This window comes from Bison bison, unplaced genomic scaffold (genome assembly GCF_000754665.1).
Source record: "Bison bison bison isolate TAMUID 2011002044 unplaced genomic scaffold, Bison_UMD1.0 scf7180017864500, whole genome shotgun sequence".
In the NCBI taxonomy this organism is placed as follows: domain Eukaryota; kingdom Metazoa; phylum Chordata; class Mammalia; order Artiodactyla; family Bovidae; genus Bison; species Bison bison.
In genome coordinates this window covers 8,110,375-8,110,664 of record NW_011495059.1, presented here as the reverse complement: position 1 = coordinate 8,110,664, position 290 = coordinate 8,110,375, and positions in this window count along the sequence as shown.

The following is a 290-nucleotide window of genomic DNA, read 5'->3' as shown; positions in this document are numbered from 1 at the left end:
AAAAACCACATAGTTTCCTTTCCAAGCAGATATTCCAGTGACTTTTCTAGCCTAAAATGTGGAAGCTACTTTTCCTTAAGGGGATACCAAATATTGATAGGCAGTGCCATCACAGGTCCCATTAACTGATCGTTTGCTATCATAAGCAATGCAAGCTCGACTTGCACTTTTTCATGGCATGTTCATGGCACATAATGGGAAGCTGGAATGGCATGATGAGGGACAAGAAAAAGCTAAGATCAAGGAGTGCTTTTCTTTGGGAAGTGATTCTACTAAAACATCTGGGAGTC